Genomic DNA, 26413 nt, shown 5'->3' with positions numbered 1-26413 from the left:
TGAAAACGTGTCAACAAGATACTTACTAAGTATCTGCAGTGCCAGAAAGCAAGTTGTCTTGTAAACTTTATTTTCCTTTAAATAAATAAGAAAACATTGGAAAAGAAATCTGGTATTGCTTTTAAAAATGCCTTAATGGAAGGGAAAAAAAAAAGAAATAAGACACATGTTCAGGTTTTAGCAGCCAACAGTGCAGTGCCCAGGAGTCAGTCTGTACTGGGCTCAGGAGGCATTTGGCCAGCCCAGCTGTGACCACCCCGTGGTAGCCAACACAGGCGACATTGCCCTGCAACAGCATGGTCACAGTCAGTCAGTGCTGATCATCCTAGGGAATTTGTTTCACAAACGTTGCTCTCAAATGCAAAGCAAATACGGCCACAATTTGTCTGCTCAGGATTAAACTGCATTGTCCATCCCTTGGGGTAGCCGTTCTGACACTGGCAATTATTTTAACAGTTCTTCAGATCTCTTTTTCATTTCCCGTACATCAGTTACTTCAGCCTAGGCTTCAAATTTCTCAAGCATTCTCTAACTTAATGACATTTTTCTTTGTGGTTTTGGCACTGTCTCATTTTCTCTCTTCACTTCATCCCACCTGTTCTCTGTTTCATGGTGCTGAATGAAATATTGTTCCTTCTCTTGTGTACAACAGCTATTTCTTTTCAAGTAATTTTGTGTAACTCTTACATTCCCCCATTTCTCTATGGAAAAAAGAAGTCAGACTAGTGTGTCCAGGCAAAATGGTTGCACACTTTGACTAAGCCATCAAGTACTTTGTATTCTCCTGGTACTTCCAGGGTTGCCTCCTACGTACTGACATTCTCTGTTTTGGCGTTGCTCAGGGTGACTGATTACATTGTCCCATTTGTCCTTAAGAAACTCTTTCAACTGTTGTTTAAAACCCAAGTATATAATATAAACGCACCTTTGTCTTAAAAGTAAAGACTTTTAAGTTTCTCACGGTTTAGGTCTTTTTTGGTACTCCTAGAAGCATCGGAAAGCACCATATCAATGTGGGGAAGTACCTGTCAATCTTTTCTTGGAACACCTCTTAAGTCAGGAACCAATATGAAGTGTATTGCCTGCAGCTGTCTGTACAAAGGCTCTCCGTGTCATGTGCTGCATGGAAGTGACCTCACCAGTTGAACAGAGCTACTGAACCAGTTACAGATGTAGTCTGACAGTCACAGAACAAACATGACTCACACAAGAACATTCCCTACCTTCCCTTTTAATAACTGGTTTCACCAAAGTCAGTAAACTAGAACTGAAGGGAGAACAAAGTGTTCTTCAGCCAGCTCTGCACAGTGCTGTCACATGCCACTTACTCCACTGCAGGAGCATTGATACAACAGTCCTTTCACAATTACATCTTCCCTGATGTCTGAGCTCTCACAATGTAGCCATCCATAGCAGCAGATACTGACAGATACTGACATGGCAATACTAACAATACTGACACCAGTGCTAATGAGTGAACAGTTCTATGTCCTGGATTTAAACCAAAAAAGCTTTAAAATACAAAATGTTGGTGTGCTGAGGAGAGATAATCATCTGTGATGATGATGATGATGATTGTTGAGATGATAACAGGGTTCTGCAAATAAGGAGATTTGTGTCTAATTTGACCAAGCCATTAAGGACTTCACACCCAAGAGTGCTCAACTTCAACATTTGGTTTTCTTAACAACAGGCTAAGAAATTAATTCCTGCTACTCCTTTGCTTCCCCATTTCGTGGTATATGAATAACCACCTTGGTAAAGCTCTTCTCAATAAAGTAGATAATAGAAATTATAACGTCAGGATACAAATTGAAAATTGGAATTTTGTGACATATTTTTGGTACTATAAAATCTCAGCTCCACTGATGCTAAAAGGAACAACAAAATCTTGGTTATACAAGTGGAACTGAGGCTTCATCTCATATTAAGCTGTTACAGCATGCAATTAGCATCTTAGTTTTCTGACTGTGCAGTACACTAGTCCTCATACTAGCTCTTCTCCTATTGTTTCAATTTGATTGTAGTGGACTGATTTTACATAATTTACTTGCTGTGGCATCCTAAGTTGAAACAATGTAATACACTGATTTCACTAGGAATGGCTGTGTCTACATGGGCACAGTTCATTTTTCCAGTATATTTTATCAGTGGTCTCCCTATACAATTCTATGTACTGTAATCCAACACATGTCTGGGGAAAAAGTTTGTTTAAATAGATTTGGCTTCTGTCACTGATATTTGCAATAACTCAATAGGAATTTAAAGATGCTCCATCTCAAGATTTGAGGCATGGTTACTTGTAATGGCCTTATGACATATTGTGGAGTGCCATGTCTCTGGTCTTGAGCACTGATCATTAGTCCAAGCTCTAATGATCAAGTTTGCAGTGAGGTAATAGATTTTACATAGTGACACAATGAACTTTGCATTTTAGAGCTTGAGAAGAGGAGATGTTGTCTCAGTAGACAATGTATGACAAGAAAAGTTAATTTGTTGGTTATTAGGTTCCAGTGAAGTATAAAATCTGTCATTTTAAAAACTCTCCTTTTTTTTGGTTTGCTTTCTGAAGTGTCCTGAAGTATAGCACATGCATGTTCTCTGACTAAGCCAAAACACCTCAAATTCTGCTGGTGTTCAGACATAGCTTGTTCCTTCTAGAGGTAAAGGCAAGGAAAGGTTTAAATTAGCCTGAGTAATTTGTAAATTCTTTGACTCATAGGTAAGGATAAACTGATGGCTTGGTCTTAAAAGTTAATCAGTTTTTAGTTTTGGTAAAGCTGCTTAAATGCCACAGTAGGTAACTTACTATATGCTATGGGAAAAGGGAGAGGGAACTCTAATGAAGCTCAAATTTGCCTTCTGTTCTGCAAGAAGAGATGTACACATGCCTTGGACTATTTCAGGCTAGAAGGGCAGAGATGCTAAAACTTAGCAATTAATTTTGGTTATTTAAGTAGACGAGCCTAATGTTTAAACAGGAGCTGTTAAGCTTATTCAAACCCCAGGTTCCTTTTATCACTCTTTCTGAGTTGGGTAACTCTTGCTAGTGAACCCCAGATAGAACCACATGCAAATGAACAAAGTAAAGTTATAGATTTTTTCTGCAGAGGGAAATTATCCTTTTTCTAGTAGTCACATGAACACATAAGGAAATACCTCAGCAAAATTGTTAGGCATCACCACTCAGGAGGATACCAGCTGCAGAGGAGACCAGCCTGCCCAAACCTGCTGTGCTAACCAGCTAGAGGAATGCTTTGGCAGAACAGGCTAAATGCTTCAGTGTTGGCTGAGCTCCTTGGGTGGGCTCTGCAGCCACATTCAGCTCTGTACCTGTCAGGGAGTTTCCACTATTTAAAAACTGGCTTGAATGTGCCTTCATAAGCTGTTCCTACAATGCAAATGTACTCTACAGCTGTCCCAAGTCACTGTTTTCCTTGCAGTGTATTCATTTAGAAAAGAACAAGAGTGCTATTACTGCATGAGAGGAATCAGCCTCCCTAACTAAGCACTGATTTCTTCATTGTTAAGGGAAGCCAGTAAAACCTACTAGCATTATTAACAACAATAGATGTTAGTAATGCACGGTGAGAGAGCAGGACTGGAGACACAAAAAAAAATCATTGGAAATTACCCAGATCGATCAAAGGGCTGAGAGGCAGCTGGATATGTTTTTCAGAGTCACCGGGAAAAAAAAAATCCTGATGCTTACTGAGTTTTCTACCCAGACACCAAGGAACCATGAGCCCTACAGCATATTTATAATTGCCTACAGGAGGCATATCTCATGGCTCTGCCTTTTTGGCAAGGTAAGATTTCTTTCAACCTTTTGTTTTGCTCTAACTACCCCCTTTTTTTTTTTTCTCAAATGTATTTCCTGTAGCACAGTGCTTTAAAATGACAGCGGCCTTTCCTTCAATGAGCAACACTTAACTAATATTATGAATTCCTACTTCCTTTTTATGTCCTTTGACCTTTCTCCTTTAAGGAATATAAGGTTTAGGGGTCTGGTTGGTTTGGGGTTTTTGTGTGTTTTTTTTCCCTTTTGACTGAATTAAACTGCTTGCTTGTTTAATTCCTTTTATTTTGTAGTTACACAACAGGAGCATTGAATTCCCAAGTTCTACTGCTAACAGAGTATCACATGTTTCAAGCGGATAGAATGTGTCTCATTATGATAATGACTACTGTATTTTACTGATTAAGGCTTATGGGACCACTTTGATTCTGTCTGCTTGTTTGCCTCTCCCCATTCACTTGACAATCTAAAATTTATTGGCCACTATTTACAAATGTGACGGATTGGACGAAGTCCTGAGGATATTTCAGCTACATAAAAATTACGTATTTCAGAAACCAAGTAGATGAGAAAGTCACCCTAGAACTGCACTGAGGAAAGGGTTGTAGTTAAGACCACACTAATTCAACACCAGGAAATCAACAAAGATGAAAAAGACTCTACCCTCTTTGTTTTGGTTACTGTTTTCTTTGGAGTAAGTTGCCAAAGCTGTTTAATTCAAAGGCAGTTATCGTAATTGAATTTATATTAATCCTCCACTCCTTGATGTTGTGGATTAATAACAAGGTGCCAAGTGAGCTGTCATTTCTCTTTAAATTATTAAAAGAAAGGAATTTCTGAATGCTTATCATAAATTTCTAATACTTTTATGGACACCATCTGTGACAATTTACTGAAGTGATTTATTTAGTCTAAAAGGTACTTCTGGACTATCTGAAAGACTTATTAAAATGCTAACTTTGTTTTCTAGTAGTGTGGCCAGGTACCTCAGGCTTCTCTTCCTGAAGCAAACTCAGTCAGTCATATATACTCTCCCCTGAAAACAAAACCAACCTTCACTGACTTCAGTAGCAGCAACATTCTGTTAAAACAGCTCATGTGTGAACTAATGCTGGAAAACTGATTGAGGCAGAACAGTACTGGGAAACTCATTCTGAAAATGAAATGTTTTTAATTAAGATATACTCTTCAGAATTATCAAGAGGCTTTTTCTCATTTAAAACCTGGTTCTTCCTTCCTCAACAACTATGATCTATAATTAGTATTCTTACTAGAAGGAATCCCTGATTGTCTGGCTTAAGTTATGCTTATGATTGCAATGAGGAGAGATGTAGGTGTGTTGGAACAGATTCTAGCTAGTCTGCTGCTTACCATCCAATTTCTTACACATGTTTCTGCTATAATCTGTTAATGTTATGTTTCTTCAAAATGAGAACAAATTAATGAAGAAGTGTGCCTCTAGATTCCCAGTAGCCAAGACCTGCAGGATGACTCCATGACACAAGGATTGTGAATTTACCTAAGAACAAGAAAGACTCCATCTCCAATCCCATGCCAAGACCTTGTCCAACACTTTGTATAATGACTACTTAATCAAAATTGCATAAATGCTCACTGGTGGAGAAGCCAGTACCCAGACCTTGTCTCTCTGCCCTTATTTTAAAGGAAGGTCTACCCATCATTCCATTTTTGTAAGTTTGGTAACACTTCACTCAGGCAAGTCCAAAAGGAAATCATAAATGTGATGGAGGTCAGTAAACTGACTCTGGTCAGTAAATACAGAGTTTAAAACAATACCAAGAGTGTGCATGAGAATCAGTGGTTGTGGGGAGTCAAGGGTTTGGATACGCTGTGTTACAGGCCCAGCATAAGGTCAGAGGCCTGGCTGCTTAGATGTGTGTTGAGGAATGCAGGTGTCTCAAGTACAGTTGCTATGTCTCCATGTTTAATCCAGAAAGTAGTGTGCCTCAGGTATGAGAAGCTGTGGAAATGTTATTCTGCTGTCTAATCGCCTTTAAAAGAGCTTTCCTCTGCCCTGTCCATGCCATGTGTGGCCTCGAAAGTGTACTCTCCCACGAAGGGATCATTCAGTTGTTTTACAGGCAGGAAACAAACTCAGAAAGCTTTCTGACAGATGAACACATTGAACTGGCTCACTGAGGGAACAAGCAGAAGAGTGAGCAAAGGTCAAGAGCACAGAACCTAAGTACATGGTAGCAAAGTGGTAGTGGTGGCAGGGATAGGGTGAAGAGTAGCACTGCCTCCCACTTAATGAAAGCAAAATGTTAGATCAGCTCAGAAACCTTGTGATAGGCCTTAGACCCTCATTGGAACCCAGAACATGTTCTTCCATCCTGGTTTGTTTAGGGTTCTGTGCTCCTGCAGTTGTGATGTTATCCCACCAAAAACTTCATTCATGGGATGTTTTCAGTCAAATCAGTTTCCTATCTGGCTAACAGGACAGCTGCATACTCCTGCAGTTGTGATGTTATCCCACCAAAAACTTCATTCATGGGATGTTTTCAGTCAAATCAGTTTCCTATCTGGCTAACAGGACAGCTGCATAATCTCCAATTTTTAACTTGGTGGAGCAAGGACTTTTCCTTTTGGTGGACATTTAAGGTCTTTGATCACCTTAGGCAAACTGTGAAATAACAAAACTAGCACTCTCTGAGTTATACAGGAAGCTTAAAACCCCTTTTCAGCACTGGGGATTCAATTTCAGGCTCTCTTTGGCCTTCTGCGAGGCTGACTGCAGAAAACGAGTTGCAAATACACACTGAACAGCAGGACCACATCCCTTGGCAGTGTTCACGGCCAGGCTGGACGGGGGTTTGAGCAACTTGGTCTAGTGAAATGTGTCCCTGCCTATGGCAGGGGGTTGGAATTGGGTGATCTTTAGCGCCCCTTCCAACCCAAACCATTCTAGGAATCTATGATCTCAGACTTCCATTGCTCAGAGCTGTATTTTGCTTCTGAAATCATGTTAATGGACTTGGGGATCAGCACATATAGCTACAGTGATGAGACACACCCTTCCTATTTGTGTCCTTCCAGTCATATTAAAAGAACAAATCAGGGCTCTTTTATGTGTCACTTTTCAAGACATTTGGAACTTAAAGTTACACTGAAGTTGCCAACAGAATCTGAATTTGATTAACTAGAAAAGAATATGAGTGGGTACAAAATGAAAAACTACATTCCCCAGAACTCTTGAGGAAACATTTTCTGGCTGGGGACAACCATACACCTTTGCAAAGGACTTGGGAGCTGCACCTCTTTTCAGTAACTTGCTGCTTGAGTTGGAGCTCTTTACCATGATTCTTCTGTTCCTTTACATTTTAATCAAAAGAGTTTTCAAGACTGTATGTATATTGCTATCTTTCTTCTGATAGTTCGTTCCTAATCTTTGTAATGCTTTTAGAAAAACCTTTTCATATATTCACAGGTAATGAGGAAAGTGGGTTTTTTCCTTCCCTCATCCTTTGTCGGTACAGAGAGTAACAGTGACGCCTTTTGCTCATTAGCAAAAAAGCCTTTCCGGATCTTTGCAACAATCAATGACTGTTAGTGTCACTGTAAATGATGATTAATTAGACTTAGGAAATGAAGAATTAAACGTGGGCTCCAGCTGCAAAATATTTTTTTTTAACAATATACAGTTCCGTCTGTGCTGTGGCAAAACTTATAATGGGTAACTCCTGTGAGCAGACAAGTCGATAGGGAAGCATAGTAATTTGGAAAAGATGAGCCCTGTAGTGAACAGTAGTGAACCCAAGCAAGCAATCCTCAGGTAGTTTTTCAAGAAGTCTCAAATTATGGTGGTGTTTTTCTTTTCCTCCCCACACTGAAGGACTTGATTCATTCCTCCTCCCCCCCCCCCCTCCCCCCCAGTGTGCTGGTTTTGGTTGAGGTTGAGTTACTTTTCTTCATAGCTAGCATGGGGTGATGTTTTGGATTTGTGCTGGTAACAGCGTTGGTCACACAAGGATGGTTTAGTTAACAGTGCTCACACAGAGCCAAGCCCTTTTCTGCTCCTTACCCTACCAGCTAGCAGGCTAAGGGTGCACAAGGAATTGGGAGGGGACACGGCTCAGACAGCTGAACCCAAAGTACCCAGCGATATCCCATACGATGTCTCATGCTCAGCATATACAACTGGGAGAAGGAGAAACTGAGGATGTTTGGAGTGATGGCATTTGTCTTCCCAAGGGATCATTACACATGATGGAGCCCAGCTGTCCTAGAGATGGCTGAACTTCCCAGCCTGCTGGTGAGCAGTAGTGAAAGAATTCCTTGTTTTGTTTTGCTTGTGCGTGGCTTTTGCTTTACCTAGTAAACTGTCTTTATTACAACCTATGGGTTTTCCCACTTTTACTCTCCCAAATCTCTCACCCATCCTGGGGCAGACTGACTAAGTGGCTTGCATGGTGCTTAGGTGCTGGCTGGAGTTAAACCACGACACCTAAAAATGCTGATACTGCCAATATGCTGCTGCTTATCAGAACTGACTGAAATGCTTTTGTTAAGCAAAACTAGAAAAAAAAGGCCTAGTTCTACCAATTAATCTTTTGTGATTTCAGAAAGCTACTATGCTGGAAAAATGACTAGGCAAGGAAGAGATTCAATGGCATGTAGAAACTGCATATAAGCAGTGCAGTTGGGCTATCCTAGTCGTGCAGTTAAAAGAAAAATGCAAGGCCCAAACCTGCCTGCTTATGGATTGCCCCTAGTGAAGGACTGCTCTCTTCCATGGCGGTGTTTTATACAGACTGGTGTTTGCCTTGTGAAATGGAATGAGGAAGCCAGGTAGAATTTAAAGCAGGACAGTGCCCTAGCTCACCAACCAAAAGCCACTTTGGAGGAATGTCAGTGTTACATGGCAAGATATGGTGTGTTATGTGGTGAAACAGATGTATTGTAATGGACTTGCCTTATATATGAATGATTTGTTCTCACCATGCTCTGAGAGTTGAATAAAAAAAAAAAGAGTCAAAGCTGGAAAAAACCCACAACCACCTTCTTAATGATTCTGTTCTTTAAAACTTTTTGATTACACCCACACAAAAATATTTTACTCATTCTGCTATTAAAACCCTTATGTTATAGTTACTGATAGAGTGACCTTGAATCAAAACAATTTTGTCCTGTAGCATTTTGGAAGCATTTTACTTTGCTTTGTTTCTTAACAGATGAGCCATTGGATCAGTAGTAACATTCACTCCTCTAGTAGCCATTTGCCTGCCCTCTTGCCATTTCATATTGGTGTTGCCTGGAGTAACTTGTATGTATACATGACCACAACTTTCATAAAACTGTCACAAAATGAAAAATTTTGACTCAACTGGTTCAAGATGTGTAAATCACATTTTGACACTCCTTCCCCTGATTTTGAGTCTATTAAATAGAAAGCTATAAACAGTAAAAGGTGGCAGGAATAGAACTTAAAAATTATTCCTGTAAATTCTACCAAATTAACTTTTTTAGTATCCCTTCAAAATAAGCAGAACTCAAATAATGCCTCTGGTAGTTACTACGATGGAAAAGCTACTGTCTGTTTCTGGTGGTGGTGATTACTGTCTGGCGGCTACAACTGGGACACTCCAGTGATGATTAATGTGTCTCCTGTTCTGTTTGTTCTGGAAACTCATGAAGCTGTAGTGCAGTGCCATAAAGTTGCCTCCAGCTCCTCATGCACTCTGAAGTGGGGGGGCACACTCAAAGTTTTCCCTTGGTTGAAGCACTTTACTTCAAATCTGTGGTAAGAAGTATAGCCATTAGCATGCAGCCAGAGATGGGCTTTTCTGGCACCTAACATGAAAAACAACATCCAGTGAAAATCAACAATGTCATTCTACCTCCCACCAACCTTACAGCAGAGAACTTAAAAACAGAAATGATGGAATTTTGGATATGAAGTCCTAACAGCAATAGCAAGTTGCCCAAACTACACTGAGAATATCTAATTGGGATTAGTCTTTAAAATAGACGCCTCAGAGGAGTGCAAACTTAGAATGGGATCCTGGTAAGCTGACTTGTGCATTGCAACAAATCCACTTGCAGGATCCGGTCCTAATGCTTCCACTGCCCACCCCCTTTCCAGGAGTTAAATACTCCACAGTACTTTACTCAGAGGCTGTTTCTTTAACACTCATAGCTTAAATATCTATGTACCTAATGGACTTATCCCTAACACCGCTCTAAGGGAGGGAAGCGGTATTAACCTCATTTTGCAGATAAACAGTGGAAGCCATGATGGCCGCACTGCATTACATCCTGTGGAGCAATGGCACACATGCAGTATGTGTAAAGATGCTGTTATGCCAAACGGGTGTATTCACAGCAAGACTGACAGAGTTTTGGCATGTCTTCTGTTCCTTCCTTGCACGGGAACATTTAACATAACTTATCATTAATTTCCCAGCTATGGATTGCTTTGCTCAGCCTTGGAAGATGTGGAGACTAGAACAGTGCCACTCAACACACTGAACTCTTTAACAGGGGGCAATTTGCTGGACTGCAGCAACTCAGAGCCCAGGTTCTCTCTCACCACAACCTCGGATGGCACAGGGGCCTGAGCAAAAACCTGTGTGGCCAGCATCACAGACAATTTATTTATTATTTCACTCTATGATGAGAAACGTCAATACTCTTTGAATGTTTTGCTGGAACAGAAGGGGGGATTCCCCCCACCCAGTAAATATGAAAACCTGGGGTTTTATACATTTGGAAGAGAAAGTAATAGTATGATAATTAGCATATCTGGCACTAGTTTTTCCACAAGGGAACAGCACATACTTTGAATGCCTCAGAAACTCTTTTATGTTTAACCATTTCTGAAGTTATTCAAACTGATGCTAACTGACGGTGCTGGACAAAGGTGAAGCTCTGCGCTCGCCTGTCCTGCCCTTTGGTTTGTGACCTGGCAACCTCAGATCAGCACGCAGGGTCAGTTTCGAAACTTTAGGGCGTGCACCCAGCCGGGCGTCAACACCAGAAAACGGGATACAGGCGCCTGTGTCTTATGTAAGCGTACCGACCCGCCAGCAAGGCACCCTCCGCAGGCTCCAGCTGGTGTCTCCACACCGCAGCCAGCGCCTCAGCATCCTCTCAGCGGGGCCGCCAGGCTCTCCAGAACCGGCTACTTTACCTTTCCCCCCACCTCGGGCTCTCGCCAGGCCCGGCAGCGGCGGCTCTTGGGAGCCCCTCCCCAGAGCGGCCTTTTCCTGCAGGGCGGCGTGGGGGAGCGCTTCCTGCCGTCCTCGGGTCGCGCTCGGCGGGATCCCGGCCTCCCCTTCCTCCACCAAGGAGACCTAGCAGCTGCTGCGGGGTCCATCCGCTTCCCGCCTTTCCGCTTCCCCACCTCAGCGGGTCCGGGCGCGCGCCCCCGCTGCCGGCGGGCGGGCGCGCGCGCTGACGTCACGGGCGGCTCCTCCGGGGCGGGGCGGAGCCGCTTCCCTGAGGCGTGATGTAACATCTGCCTTCGGCGGTCCTAAGGCTCGGCGGTCCTAAGGCCCGGCGGAGGAGCGCGGCGCGGCGGGGTGGCTGCGGGAGGCAGTGCGGCGGGGCGGTGAGTGGTTCGGTGGTGGTGGCAGCGGAGCGTCCGCGGCGGGGGAAGGGACGGGAGGGGCGGGGCGGTTTCGGAGGCGATCGTGGCTGTCGGTGGAAACATGGTGCCACACGTGAGGCTTATGTAAAGTGAGCGGCTCCCGGCCCCGCCAATGGGGGAGGCGCGCGGCCCGCCCCCGCCCGCGTCCCCCGCGCGCGTCACGCGCCCGTGGCCAATGGCCGCGCGGGTGGGGCGGGCTCTGCGGGCTCAGTCACGTTTCTGCCTGTATGAAGTCGGTGCCGGGCTACGTCGGGCGGAGTGGACGTGGTGTGCGCGGTGAGTCTGGTTACACCGGGCGCTGTTCCCGCGGGTGTGCCGGTGTACGGGGGAGGCTGTGGGCGCTCCGGTGGTTGCGGGAGCTGGCGGCAGCCGCGACGGGGGGGTGGGGGGTATGCGTGCACAGAGGGGCTCCGTCTCCTTTCCCCGCCCGCTGGGCCGAGGTTACGTAACCCCGCGCGCCGGGGCTCTCCCGTTGCCGGGGAGACGGGACGGGGCCACCGGCGGGGCGGGGCACGGGGGGGGGGGGGGGTGTCCGGCAGCACGGTGTCCCCCCTCCCCCGGGATCGCTGTGGTGGGGGCGCTGAGGCTCGGTGGGGAGCGTGGCAGCGGGGGGAGGCTTCGGCACCCACACACCCCCCTCAGACCGAGCGGGGCACCGGCTCTGCGCTTACTCCTCGGACCGGGCCGCGCGGGGCGGGTGGCACAGCCTAGCCCAGCCCAGCCCATGTCGGACCGGGAGGGGGTGTCCGGAGGCACAGATATCCCCACACAGCTCACGGGGCAGCGGAGCGGCTGCGAGGGACGATTCCGCAACCCCTGCCCTTTCACTGCCCGTGCGGGTCCGCTCCGGGGCGCTGAGGGGCGGCGGAACCCCCGCATCAGGGAGGGAGCGGGGCGGCAGTGCCTACGCCGTGGCGGCCAGGCCGGTGTGGAGCCAGAGTGCGGCGGGGCGACTGCGACCTTCCGGCCCGTGTGTGGGGGGCGGCCGGTGGCGGCGGGCCCGGTCCCTCGGCGCTGCCCGGGGCTCCGCTCCAGCCGCCGCATCTGTGCGAAAGGTCAGCGCCGGGGTTCGGAGGGAGCGGGAGTAGGCGTGGGGAGCACCTTTGGGAACACACGTGTCCCGGCCCGGTGAGCACGACCTGTGGTCTCTCTCGTAGGGACAGCGCTGTACGCAGCGGGCTGGGGGGCTTTGCTCATGGGAGGAGCTGTGTGACGGGCAGTAACCGCATCTCGGTGTGATACTGGGGTGCGTGAGCTACAGGTAGAATGGGCAACAGGTGCTGTGGGGTTTTGCGCTGGGTGTAGGTCTAAGGACACTCTGTTCCGTGAGGCGGTGTGGTTGTGCTCCTGTTGACATTAATTGCATGTTATTACTTGTGTGATTACAAAACAGTTTATGTAAGTACAGTTTCATGCAAATAGATGAGCGGAGTGGTAACAGTCAGGTTGACACTTTAAAGCCAACTTTCTGTAATAGGTTGGGATAGGGTATGGCGTTTCTCTGTGTAATGCAGGAGCTCAAAAAGTCCGCAGAGAGGTCAGTATGAGTTGTCAGGTACTTGGAAATCGTATTCTGGTGAAACAGCAGCTTGGCTGAGACAGTGTCTGTGAAGGATTTTCACGAAGCATTTTTATTTTTCTGTGCTGTGAGGTTTCTTTGTGTTTTTTTTTTTTTGTCCAAATGTAAGACCCTGAGTTTTACAATTTTGTATATCTGGGATTGCATAGCTGCCACTGATGTATTTACAGGTAAAGAAGAAAAAGTAGAGGTTCTGTAGTGACCCCAGCGCTATGGTTGTCTGGTCAAGTCAAAAGTAAAGAATTAATTTAGTTTAGTGAGGAAGTGTTTCAAGTTGTCAGTGTTGTTTTAAGCACAGTTTATTTACAGGTGGCAGTTAATGTTATCATTTGTCAAAACAGCAGCTATCTTTTGGAGCTGGCTTTTGCTTTTGTCAGGGTAAAACTTGAATGAATCACAATGATGATCTACTTGAATGCAAGCGGTTTGTTTTGATAATATAGGGTTGTTGATAAAACTTAAGGATGGCAAGCTCAAACGAAGGCCTCAGTGGTGCGGCTCCATTCCACAAACGCATCTTGTTGCATATTAGATTGTTTGAGGGCATAGCATTTGATGAAACTCAAATTTTTCCCACCTTCTAGGGTGTCTCAGTATCTGTATGTGTCCTTGATCTCAGCCTTGTGCAGTGTTTATGCACTTTACACAGTGGATCTTAAATGCAAAATCGGAGCAGGGCCTAGAATTTGCTTCATGTCAGAGAGGGTGTCCCTGTTGTGCTTTAACATCAAGTTCCTTCTTGCTTATGGTTGTGTGCGTTTGTGTGCTGTTGTGATGTTTGGTTTTGCCCTTTCTTACTGAAACTTGCATTACTTCTGCAAAGTGAGGAAGTTTCACTGGAGAACTGGACTCTGTCCTTACCTCATCTGAGGCTTGCCGCTAGTTTTGTGATTAGGACACTGTCCCGAGGTCTGGAGTCCTTGTTCTGGACTGTAGAGGTTGGTTACCTTGCTAGGAGGATGTAAAGGGAAAGCCAGGGCCTGTGGCCTAGAGTAGAAGAAAAAGGTAATATGATTCCATTTTGGTGGGGTTTTGGCCTTTTCAAATGCTTATTTCAAGGTAGAGGGGAGAATGCTTTAGTTGGATAGTTGGCATAATGTCCAACACTGCAGTGAAGGAGCATGGTCTGTCCTGCCTTGTGAAGAAGTATTATTTGGCTTGATCTAGTCAAGAAGTTAAAGGAATGGAAGGCAGGATTTTGGCTCCTTTGCACTTCCTTCAGATTCAGTGAATTTTCTGGTTTAATTTATGAGCCAAAGACTGTGGTTTTGCTGGGCTTTTTGTTTATTTGCCACTTGGTAGGACTTGTTGTAGGCTTCCTCTGTTCATTTTAACACATGAATGCTATCTGTGAAAATCTAATCCTCCTTTTTACAGCTTACTCTTACTCCTTTTGGGTTTCCAGAGAGGCATTAAAGAGACAGCATATTATGGCAACTGTTGGCGTAATATCTCTCTTCTCTTTGGGTTTTGTTTTGTTTTTTTTTTTTTTCCCCAGTCAGGAGATTGAAATATGTAACAGCTCAGTTTATCAAATACATTTACTTGAGCCTGTCCCAGGATAATGCATTTTTATAGTAATAAATTTCCTCTGTGAAGAATCACATTTTTGAGTAACTTAGTTTTTTACTTTTATGACGGAGTTTAGCCATAGGGTGAGAACAGAGTGAAGTTGGGAAAGTGACTGGAAATAGAGTTCTGGATTTTTCTTTTACCTCAGACTTTGTTATGACCGGGAAGTGTTTGTTTTAGATACAGACTGATAAACCAGTTTTCTTTTTCCTGTGTTCCTGACACACCCTTATTTCTCCAACAACTTTACAAGTATTAAAAACGTGCTTTACTGCACAAAAACTTTTTAAACCCCTTAAAGTATATGCACATCCTACGAGTTGCTGTGGGATGAGGTATATTTGGTGTGGTTTAAAAGCAGGTAGATTACCAGTAGCCAGTAGAACAAGTAAATTATCGCTTGTCTAGGTGAACTATAGTGTTTTATGTATAGAGTTGCTATGGTTGGCCTATGTTAAAAGGGAACATCATGTTCTTAGCAAGGTGTTGTGAAATACTTGGCAGGAATGTCCTGTAGACACTGTTCCGTGCTCATAATGTTACCACATCATAATTAGTAGATAATCAGGTGTTTTTGAAAAGCAATTTGTGTGTCCAGTTCTGGTACTATGGCCTAGAATTCCTCTATGAGGATGGTGGATTACAGAGATTAACTGGGTTGTCTTTCTGCGTTTGTACTTTCCACATCCACTTGTATGCCTGTTGTCCAAGTTTTAAAGTGTTTCAGTATGTATGATGGTAACCTGGGCTTGGTGAGCACTGAACAGGAAATGAATTAATGTCTATAGTATTCTTTGTGATGTAGTTTTATTATACTGAAGGGCTTTGATGTGCACTTTTGGGATGAGCCTGGATGCAGATAGTAGTTGTCTTGAAGGTTATGCCGTTGGTGGTTTGTGTGCAAGGTGTCTGTTCTCTCTTCTGCTTTAACGACTGCCTTAAACTTGACCACTGCTGCAGCAGTTGCCAGGCTGCTAACACTGCACGTGTTGTTGGTAGTAAGCCAGACCTTAGACCTTTTGCTTTCTAGTTGTTGCTTAGTAAAGAACGATTCCACCTTCTGATGCTTAGAGTGGTTGTTTAGGGGCTGTTTTCTTATTAGCTACAGGTGAGATGACATGTACTTCACCAAATTAATTGAAGGCATGGGAAAAGAGAATGCAGCAGCCAAAAGCACACTTTACAGGCTAATGTTATGTGACTTGTTGCTGTGATTTCTTATGGCCCCAGGCAGAGAAGACCAACATGAAGAACGGTTAGATGGTTTGGGTCTGCAAAGGCTGTGGAGAGGCTCTGAAGCCACTATTTAGAGCACTTTGCTGACAGTGAGCCAGCAGCCATATGTAGTAGGAAAGCACCCTAACACATGGGTATCCACATGCCCGAGCATACGCACAGTGATCTGGTACTTCAGTAAGTGGCTTAGTATATTGCCAGGCATGCTTGTGCAGCATGCTGGTACTCTGCCTGCCAGCAGTGCTGGAACACAGGCAGATTGGGCTTCAGTGCTTTTGGTTGGTATTTCTAAGGTTATCATTTAAGTGCAGATAGCGTCTTTATGTCTAAGTGCCTGCACTGGGCTTGTACCAATCCAGCACAGAGTTCTCTTAACTGGTCCTCTCAGAGTTCCTGAGGGACAGCAGCAGCAATGTACTGTTTAATGCAAGTTCCTTAAGGCTGAGGTTCCAAAGAGCATATTTTCCCTACTTATCCACAAATGCAAGTGAAGTTATGAGAATTTTTTTTGTGTGTGAAGCTGCTGTAAGGACAGGAAAAGTTTTTGTACAGATGTTTTCAGCTGCTGCTGAAGTATTGTGTAGTAGTCCTAGAGGAGCCTTCTGGTGTCTCTGTGTTTTATTTTTGGCAGTTGAATTTCAGTAACTTTGCTTTTAGAACACAAGAAGAAGCAAAGCTAAATTAATATTCCTTGAAATGGTATAATTATGGAGTATGACTCTTTTTTTCCTTAATTTTCTCCCAATAGAAAGCAAAAGTTATTAGGGATACTGAAGGGGTCCAGAATCTACATGCCGTTAACATGATGAGTGGACTAAAACACGCAGAGAGAATGTTTACTGGGGTAAGAGTATGAGATTATTCTGCAGATGATCTGAGCAAGGCTGCAGAAGTTCAGTGCAAGCGGTACCAGTGTAAAGAAAAGACGTGACAGCAGGAGTAAAGAAAAGACGGAAAGACGTGACAGCAGGAAAGAGAACTCATTAGTACATCAAACTGGCAGGGAAAGACTTTGGGGGTTTGCTTCCACCTGGTTTTGAGTGTACCATGGTAATTCTTAATGCTGTCATTTTTCTCATGGACAGAATAGAGATCTCCTTGTATAGATGGCTTTCAGAAGTCGAACCAAAGCTGTACTGCCTTTCAGACATCCAGTCCTCAACCAGAGGCACTTCACTGTGAAATAACACCTGTAATTTTTTGTAATTTAAGCTTAAAGAGACAAGATGAAGTGGTGAGGATGTCCAGTACTTTTTTTGTTGGTTTGAGTTCCTGTCCTCCTTATTCCTTGCGGCTTTTGTATGCTAGTATGGCTTTTGTGTTTGACCTTACTACACGTACTTGGTGTTTCTGCTGCTTAGTTTCTTTAATTGTACAAAGATCTTCACTATATAAAGTGCTTCACTGATTTCTTTGCATCTCTACCAAGGTTTCCTCTGTGACTCTTGATTTCAGTACTGATACAGCCAACTCGTAGGACAAGAACATGATGTTTCTGAGGTTGCGGCGCTCTGTGGAGTATATTACTGATGCAGTAGGGGCTGTATTAGTAATAGAGAATTTATTTGGCATAAAGTTGTCTAGTATGGGACTTTGTTCTGACTGTAATTTTTAACTGGTATGAGCTGCAGCAGTGTCTGAAGAGCAGCATTACCCTGAAACTTGTGTAAATCGAATACCTCATGGTGAAAATCTGCCCTTTTTTAAGGAAGGAGAGCAGTAAACGTGCAAACATACTGCTTAATGGAGATATGAGCAGATATTAAAGTAGAAATATAGTGTTGTAGACACTTTAGAGAGAGTTGACATGCAAATATTCGAGTTCTGACTGCATATCTCCTGCTTAATAATCTCTCCAGTTCCATTCAGGAAAAGAATAGTTTTTTTCTTTACAAAGAAAATCAAATGTCTTTTTAGATGCACACTTAATACAAAGAGGTTTAGCTCGCCTTTTAAGAAGGTATCTATTGTAAGACTGGAAGGAAGGATGTCTAGAGACTGGCTGTGGGGTGTCTCAGGGACGCTTTTTAGCTTCTTCACAAGATGTCTTGGTGCAGGCACCAATCATTTTGTCTGACAGAGGTGCATGTATGTGCTCACTGGTTTTCTTAATGACAAATGCCAAACCTGCTGGCAGCTAAGCTTAGCTCTGAGCCATGGTTTATTATTCAAGGTGAAATAATCAACCTGACAAAGACAGTTTCTGCTGACTTTTGGGTATGGTCAGTCCACGTCCACTGTGGAGACCTGAGCACAGGTGGTGGGCTTAATGGAAGAAAGAGTAATTACCTGAAAGGGTTAAAATAAGCTTTGTTTCTGCTTTGGCAGAAAAGAGAGCAATTTCTGTTGGAGGACTGGCTCTGACTGCTTTGGGGGTGGGAAGAGGAGGAGAGATTACTTTGGTACTTGGCTGCTTATAGCTGCAGGAGAGCAAATGATGAGTCAGGAGCTGGCCCAGGTTAGTCAGCAGAGCATAGGTGAGATTGACTCTCCATGAGTTGAATTTGGTAAATTCAGCAAAGTGCTGGTACTATGCTGTTCATAGTAAAACCGAGTTGACTTTGTCCTCTGACCTCAGGCTAACTTTTTGCTATTAGTGACTTCATGGGGAGAATAAGCAGCTTTAAAACCAACACAACTAGTCTAAAACTAGAAGGAAATTAAGTAAGGGTGGTGCCATGGGTGCTTCAGGAAGAGAAGTGACTGGTGACATACGCTTAGATTCATGTAGGAACCATCACTTGAGGATTGAGGGATTGTTTTTTTTTCCTGTTTGGACCTCTGGGACATAGCTAAGGAAGCTTCTTTCTGTGGTGGGTGTTTTAAGATTATAATCTGTGGAAGAAGAAATTCTAATTCAAATACGTAATTCCAAATCTTACACTAGAAAATACTCATTCTTCAGCTAAGATGATCTCAGATAAGTGAGTGGTTGATTTTGAAATGCACTGTGTTGATATCTGTATTATCTAAACAATGTTCTAAGAATAAATGAAGATCATGGAGATGGAATTTTACTTGGTTCCTATGTTTATTAAGTAAACAGAATTTGGTGAATAGCTCTTGTGTGTATTTCTTAAGGAACCAGTTTAGAAGTTATGTTGCAATAATAGTTAACATTTTAATCAGTAACATTTTATGGAATCCCAGACTGTTTTGTGTTGGAAAGGACCTTAAAGCTCATCCAGTTCCAGCCCCTGCCACAGGCAGGGACACCTTCCACTAGAGCAGGTTGCTCCATGCCACATCCAGCCTGGCCCTGAACACTGCCAGGGATGGGGCAGCCACAGCTTCTCTGGGCACCCTGTGCCAGCGCCTCAGCACCTTCACAGGGAAGAATTTCTGCCTAATGTCTAATCTCAATCTCCCCTCTGTCAGTTTAAAGCCATTCCCCCTTGTCCTGTCACTACAGGCCCTTGTCCAAAGCCCCTCTCCAGGTTTCTTGTAGCCCCCTTAGGCACTGGAGCTGCTCTAAGGTCTCCCCTTCAGGACCCTTCTCTTCTCCAGGCTGAACCAGCCCAGTTCTCTCATCCCGTCTCCAGAGCAGAGCTGCTCCAGCCCTCGCAGCGTCTCCTTGGCCTCCTCCGGCCTCGCTCCAACAGCTCCATGTCCCTCTTGTGCTGTTGCCCCAGTGGTGTATGAGGACTGGGGGGTCTCACCAGAGCACAGCAGAAGGGGGGAATCCCCTTCCTTGACCTGCTGCTCACCCTTGGGGGATGCAGCCCAGCACACGGGTGGTTTCTGGGCTCAAGCACACACTGAGGCTGGGTCATGGGGAGCTTCTTTGTCACCCAACATCCCCAAGTCCTTCTTATCAGGGCTGCTCCGTCCAGTCTCCCTCAGCCTATGTTTGTGCTTGGCATTGGCCCGACCCACATGCAGGACCTTGCACTGGGCCTTGTTGAACTCCATGAGATTCATAGGGTCCCACCTCTCCAGCCTGTCCAGGTCCCTCAGTTTCTTGCATTTCCTTTCATTTTGTATTTCACAGAATCATTTACATTGAAAATGAGCTTCCAAGTGGTTGCTTTGTGGAATATTTTTTTTTTTTTTTACATCACTGGGCTTGTATTACACTATTAAATTGACTTGATTTATATTTTGTAATTTTTTATCTTGCTTATAAAACACTTTTTTTTTTTAATAGGACTATATGGTGCTGACCCTTTCAGATTCAGAAAGATTCTGAGTAATAAACTCATTAAGGTGAGTGTCTAATGCTGATCCCAAGAAAGTGATTGTTTCTCTGTGAGTCTGAACTGATTTTTTCATTGTTGCTGCTTTGTGTGCTTCTTTTGAGCTGTAATTTCAGAATACTGAAAAATAAAATGATACTCGGAGCATTATGTTTTTAAAGACCTGTTACATGAATCGTGAAGCACTTGTCAATTATGTGGCTTCCTAAACATTTAGGAAAGTGAAATTTAATGTAGTATCCAGTTTGATATCTGCAGTATTTGCTGTGCAGAAGTTTATTAATCAACTTCTAGTCTTTCTAGTGTTCTTGTAGGTATGTTAAGGAATTTTAAGGTCATAGTTTCCAGCAGTATTTTGTGGTCTACTTTCTAGTGGGCTCATACTATTCTTCAAACTTCTCTGTTTGAGAAGTTGAACATAAGGCATTGGAGATACTGGCAGATGCATGTGTGTGTTCAATGTGTGAGAAGCTGATGACCCAAAAAAAGCTTATTGCAACTCAGGTGGTATGTATGGTACTTTGAGAGCAGACTAGACAGTTGGAGTTATGGAGATATTTGGAAAATGAAGAAAAATCGATGATTATCGGAGCAAAAAAATGGAAACAGCTGAGAGTGTAAAGGAGAATGATGGAAGTATGTCATCTGTGATGCAAAGAACATTTATCTGAGCTGTTTTGTTATGTGTGATCTGATGATGGGACAGTGTTGACCCCAGACAGGAAAGAGAAGGGTAACAGTACTGTAATATTGCAAAACAGGTGAAATTGTAACTCAGATTTTTGAGGATTAATGCGACAGTATTGGATTAGTCTAAATGATAAAGTAAAAACTAGCTCTTTTTCTAGGTCTACAGAATGTGATCTGTATAGGTTCTTAAAACTGACAACTTTCTCTCTTTAGGTGTGACTTCAGGTCTATACAGAAAATTGGTTGGGATCCCACAATACAGGTGTGTTCCCTGAAGCAGATTGTTCATTCTTGTCTAATAATAGAAGTCTTCTGTGCTTAGAATAGATATATCTTGGTATCAAAGGAAATGTCCCAAGTACTGTAGTCTTTGTATACTGGTCAAATACTCCTGTCAAAAAGACCCTCTTGAGGTGCCATATGTAGGTGAATTCTTTTAGTTCTTTGGGATTTGGGCATATCTATGCGTTTCCTCTGATAAATAGTAGAAAATCATAAGATTTGGTTTACTTGCCTCTAATTCTTCAAACTGATGAAGTGCCTGGGTTTCATTTCTTGTATTAAGTTCAACATAAAAATGTTTTTGGTGTAGATTTGTGTTAGCTTTCAGTTAAATGGTAAAATTATCATGAGAATTTTGAGTAGTTTATAAGGGCAAGACATTGTTTCTTAATGTGTTCCTAAATGCATTAACTAGACGAAACTGATACAAATTAAAATTGAATATACTGCTATTGTGAATATCCCCTTTAAACCTAGGCTTTGGTGAACAGTTTTAGTTCGTTTGTTAAATTGTCACGATGGTCGTCATGAAACTGCTGTAGTCCTTAACGTGCTGTGTCACTTCATGAGTAGTCAAGCAAGACGTGGCTGATTTCATTGAACATCTTGATTAGTGAAGATAGAAACCTAACTCCATTAAGGAAATACAGATTACCGGGAGATGAGCTAGTGTGAGGAAATTGGAAAAGCTGCCTTTAAACTGGGATTTAACTAGTGCTGAAAGACATCCTGCTTTTTCAGTGTCCAAGCTAAAAATCTGAAGCAAGTGGCTTCAGATAGAGCAATTTCTGATGCTTGTCATCGTCAGAGATACAGAGCTTATAACTTAAATTCTCTTTTATCACTTTTTGATAGAGGCAAAGCATTTAAAAAAAAACTACTGTACACAGATTTGTGTTATGAGACTCAAATTGTAACGTTATGCAGAATGGAATGTTGTGAATAAATTCTTCCCTAAGTCTGGCCAACACAAATGTACTTTTAACAGTTGGTAGGCATGCAGCATTTTAAATTCAGGCCTGTTACCATGGGCTGTTTTCCAAAATGGTTGGCTTGGGATTTAACACTGTGCCAAATCTTTGTTCCAAACGTTCTTGTTGCATATTCAAATGAAGCACTGGAAGTTATGTAATTGTTTGCCACCCAACTGTTGCACTAGATTTAATAGAAGAGCTTTCAAATATTCTTTTTCCTGTTGAAATTCCTGGTGTCTTTCCTGGCAAACTGTTTTTATTAGGAAGAATAATAGTGTTGATGAATTGTTAGTACAGACTTCTGAATTGAAGGAAATACTACTTTTTTAAACTGTGAGGGTGGGTGAGCGCTGCACGAGATTGCCCAGAGAGGCTGTGGATATACCCATCTTGGAGATAATCAAAGCTTCTTAAGCACATGGAGCTTCTGTTGAGTACATCAAGCATTTTGCTCTCTCTACTGGAGAGGCTGGCCCTTCCTTCTTAGTGGTCACGTCAGCCCATACAGACTATGTATGTACTGTGCTTCTACATGGTATATATGATACCATACTGATAATGAATTGAAAGAGGTGTTTTATCTAGTGTAGAAGCTTGTTTTATTTTAAAACTCTGTAAGACCTTATTTTAAACTAAAAGTGTTTAAAATGCAAATTGGTATCTGGATGACAGTTTAATGTGTAACCAGCATTTATCTACATAGGCATGGCATAACTGTGAGCATCAATCTGGTATCTGTTTGAAGAGGACACTGTTGGGGGGCCCAGGTATTTCTTTTATATTTTATAGTTATAGAGGTGTCCGGACTGTAATGGTGAAAGGTTTCCAGAACAAGAGGATGAGACAAGAATTAAGTGCTTGTGGGAGACTCTGGACCTAGGCACCTCATGCTTTTGATGCTAGCTAGGAGGGAGCTTGATAAACACTTTCACCAACTTCCCATACAAAAAAAAACAGGTAAGAAACATGCGTAATTGTTATAGTTAATATTAGTAGAAAGATGCTTTGCCTCCCATCTGCTAGAGCTTATGCAGAAAATATGTTGTTCTGTGTTGGTTTTAGAACTGTGCTTTTAGTCAGGTATATACTCATTCAGAACTATTTTTGTTGGTAAAAACTGCAAGTTTACTTACTTGAAGGGAAAACATTTGTAGCCTAAACTTGTACTTATTCTTAAATTCAGGTTTAAGTTTCTTCACTACAGAAACAATGTGGTTGCAAGCATCCTTGCTAGGAATGCAGGGTGCTTGTGCTGACCTCTTCCTTCAGTATAGGTGCTGTTATAAATTCGGGGTGTTCTTTTTTCTTATAATGAAGCCTGAGAATACTATATCTTTCCATGTCCCACCTTCCTAGAAAATGTCTTGACAAAGACATTCTTTTAATTGTTCTGTCTCTTGGCATAAAAGAGGAAGCTCTTAGTGTTATCGGTGGTGAAGCTGTACAGTGAGACAAGTTGCTTTGGGGATTTTTGTTTATTTTTCAACACTTTTTCCAAACGTTTTGCTACTACCAAACGTTTAATTATTGTCTGATTGCACAGGGAGAATGCATTCATTGTAGATGTTAATTTTCAATTTTCTCTAAAACTGCATGACATTATTAAATCCTTGCTAGTTATTTGTTATACAAATGAGAAAACTTAGTTTTGCAAAACAACCACCTAGAAGACATGTGGAAACTCTTGCTTTTAAGATCTTGAGGAAAATTGAGTCCTGACCATTAGGAATGTCTTCTGTTAGTGTTAGTACACTTAAGAGTCTCCAAATACATCTACAGTATAGACATAAACTGTGGTATCCCTTTTGCTTCATTTGGGAATATTGGTAAGTTCATATTAATTGCAAATTTAGACTTAAATTTTCATCTGTTTTCTTCTTAGTCCTTGAATTTGGTTATTTTGATAATGGATTTTTTTTGTTGTTGTTGTTCATTCTTTAAATACCAGTGCTATACACGATACGTTTTGTGTGGAAAGAAATCTGGAAAAAAAAAACAGCTGTTCTCTGAATGTAGTCAGGTCTCTGCTGGAACAGGATTTGTGGGTTTAAATGCCAGAGTTTCAAAAGAAATTTCCCTCATTAGTGTTCTACAGACCTTCTTAAGAGGGTTTTTCAGAAGCATAAACCCATTATTTCTTCAAGTGTTTGTCCATACATATTGTGGTATGTTTTTCTGGGAACACTAAAGTTCAGGCTGTTTCCATTGTCTTACTGCAGGATAATAGAGCTACTGTAGCTAATGAATAAGCAGAAATTTTCTGCCCATCTGACCTGGAATATTAATGCCTCCATTTGTCCTTAGGATTCAGTGGAATTATATTGCCTTTCTCATACACTGCATCAGGATCTTGGAGTTCTGTCTTTGTCAGAATGACTTGGAGAATCTTGCTCTGTGTAGAAGACACAAAAAGATTGTGGGGGTTTTTGGTGGGTTTTTTTTTTTTTTTTGTGAGCCAGGTGCCTTAAAATCAAGCATAACTGGTGTCCATTTAAGATCAAAAAGTTTTTATTTGCAGTCAAAATAGACACTATTCCTTAAAAGTTCTAGAAAGATGGAGCAGAAAATAAAGAACAAACTGGCTTAACTTACTTCTCTCAAGATCAAGGCCAGAAGAGCATTTCTTCTGTTTCCATGTGACTGTCTGCACTTATTTACTTTATTTGGTATGAGATGCAATTATCTTCCTCAAACTATGGTAATGGGCGAGAGCTAAGGCTGGGAAAGCATGCTAGCTTTTACCTTTCCATTCTCATTTGGTTATTGATTTGAAGGTGGTTTTCAAGTATGTAAGTGGGATGAATATGTGCAATTTATTATGCCATTTTGACTTTCAACGCTAATTAATCTCGCTGGGATGACGGACCCTCTGTGTTCCTGAAGTGTTTTTATTGTGCTTGCGAATGCATGCAGATGTTCCACTTAAGGTCTTCCTCTGCCTGAGAGTAGAGTCTAGCCAGATGCATCAGTTCTTGCCTAAAATTACAGGCATAGAGCATGGTGTAGGGTAATTGCAAGTCTGTTCTTTTTTTTTTCCGCTGTAGTTCCAATCTCTTGGAAAATCTCTGCAAATTTATGACGTATATTAATGTTGCTACTTTGGAGCTCTTGTTTTAAAAACAGTCTTTGTCCTTAATTCCCTACAAGCTGAAGTCTCTCATAATGTTTTTCCTGTTCACTCCTGTTTATTCTTCCTGTATCACTTACTTTGGTGTGTGCCTCTGGCACTGAAGCTTTTGAGATTTTGAACCAGAAAATATTTTGTGCAAGAAAGCCTTTCAGTGGCATTAATCTTCCAGTGCTGCCCAAGAACGCCATTCCACCTCAAGGAGTCAAGTCAGTTCTTCTTGAAAGATATCTTTAAAAAGGTCCAATTTGTATCTTCTCTGTTAACCAAGATACTAACTTTTGTTTTTGGCACCGTTGTCCTCAGGCTCCAAATCATACTACTGTAATGCAGTCATGTAGGAATCACATAGACACGTACTGTAGGCAAAGCTGCAGAAGCTCTGGCATGTTACTAGCTGGAGACAGAAGTAAAGCAACTTAAATATTTCCTGACACAAGTTACTGCAAGGTATCAAGAGGAAGAAAATTCACATGATATCTGCTATAGGCCAATATCCATTTCTGTTGGTGATTCACTTAATTTGAACTCGTTGCTTACAATAAAAATAATTTTAAAACCCCTGCAATCTTGACTGTCATTGAAATTATTCAACTCTTGTTCAAGGCAATACAGGAAATTCCATCAGAGTTACTGGACAGCCTATGTATGTATATTGGGAACAATTATCTTCCACTGAAATAGTGCATCTAAAGAGCACTATTGAAGTTCCTACAGATCCCTGGCAGAAGCTAGACTAGCTGTCAGGGAAAGAAGAGAGGAGACAAGACAATGGCTGATATTTGGAGGTGGAAAAAAAATAATCAGTGGTTTAACAGCTCAGGATTTCAAACCGTAAGACTCTACATGCTAGTTAGGGCACAATTTCATTGACTCTTAAACTTCCAAAGAAATTAAGAAACCCCAAAGAAAAGACTTGGGGGAAATAATTTTCCAAGGGAAGGTTGTTCCAGAAGGGTACTTGCAAACAGCTCTTGAGCCTGAAAGTACTATGGCATATGTAATGTGCTTTGACTTTGAAATTCAGAAGAGGTTTCTCACAGTTAAAGACTGAAATACAAAATCTTTGCATTTGGAGTAGGAAAGCTGTAGTACAGTCATTGCTCTTTCCATAAATACTGCATTTTTCCTGATGTAGGTGTTACTGTAATAGTGAAGGTGGTGAGGCACTGGCCCAGGTTGCCCAAGGAAGTGGTGAATGCTCCATCCCTGGGAGTGTTCTGCTCCATCCCTGGCAGTGTTCAAGGCCAGGTTGGACAGATCCTTGGGTGACATGGCCTCCTGTGAGGCATCCTTGCCCCATGGCAGGGGGTTGGAGCTGGATGGTCTTATGGTCCTTTCCACCCCTA

General features: G+C 42.5%; 1 protein-coding gene across 4 annotated transcripts in view; it reads left to right on the top strand.

The window, feature by feature from the left end:
• Positions 1–11598: 11598 nt before the first annotated feature.
• PER2 (period circadian regulator 2) overlaps positions 11599–26413 on the top strand; it is a 48755-nt gene continuing 33940 nt past the window's right edge. Inside the window, exons 1-4 of one of the 4 annotated variants that reach the window (XM_061465440.1) lie at positions 11599–11684; positions 19943–20001; positions 20895–20943; positions 22641–22704. The gene's annotated coding sequence lies outside the window, so the exon portion shown is untranslated. Of the gene's footprint in view, positions 11685–19942; positions 20002–20894; positions 20944–22373; positions 22705–26413 lie in introns of those variants that run through there. The other 3 variants (XM_061465436.1, XM_061465437.1, XM_061465438.1) reach the window with 3 other exon arrangements.

The sequence above is a fragment of the Pezoporus flaviventris genome, unplaced genomic scaffold (genome assembly GCF_033815535.1).
Source record: "Pezoporus flaviventris isolate CSIRO_AGI_PZ_B2104156 unplaced genomic scaffold, CSIRO_AGI_Pfla_v1 ptg000040l, whole genome shotgun sequence".
Taxonomy (NCBI): domain Eukaryota; kingdom Metazoa; phylum Chordata; class Aves; order Psittaciformes; family Psittacidae; genus Pezoporus; species Pezoporus flaviventris.
The sequence above is the reverse complement of the archived record's forward strand: the minus strand, read 5'-3'. Positions and strand labels throughout refer to the sequence as shown.